A 392-nucleotide genomic window follows, 5' to 3' on the forward strand; every position below is an offset into this window, starting at 1 on the left:
CTACTTGGAAAACTCCACCCACAGTGACTAAACGACTCCTGCAGAAACAAACTGAGGTCATGTGCATCTGTCTTGGGACAAGACTACATTTTGCATTTTATAATAAACACAACTTAAAATGGGAACCTACACAGCATGTTTCCCTTTATCTCTAAATGTCTTTTTTTCAAATATACATCGACTGTGATGAAAAATAAACTCACCCGGGTATGATGTACGCTGAATTGCCTCTAGACGAGAAATTATGTGTGGAGATCCAATGTTTTATCCAGGGAGCATCTACCTGTTGACATACAGCACAGAATCAGAGACTGTCTAAAACTCAAAACCTGATTGATTTTTGTCCGCTAAACCTCACCTTAATGATCTGTCCTCTGGCTGGCTGGAGCTCA

At 40.3% G+C, this 392-nt stretch overlaps 1 long non-coding RNA gene across 1 annotated transcript; it reads right to left on the bottom strand.

Moving 5' to 3' along the window:
• Positions 1-2: 2 nt before the first annotated feature.
• Positions 3-392, bottom strand: LOC107581243 (uncharacterized). Its single transcript, XR_001608820.1, has 3 exons — positions 359-392; positions 204-283; positions 3-38 (listed from the first exon to the last, which is right to left on the bottom strand). It is a non-coding gene; the product is annotated as an uncharacterized lncRNA (long non-coding RNA).

This window comes from Sinocyclocheilus grahami, unplaced genomic scaffold (genome assembly GCF_001515645.1).
Source record: "Sinocyclocheilus grahami isolate Dianchi unplaced genomic scaffold, SAMN03320097.WGS_v1.1 scaffold137863.1, whole genome shotgun sequence".
Classification (NCBI taxonomy): Eukaryota; Metazoa; Chordata; class Actinopteri; order Cypriniformes; family Cyprinidae; genus Sinocyclocheilus; species Sinocyclocheilus grahami.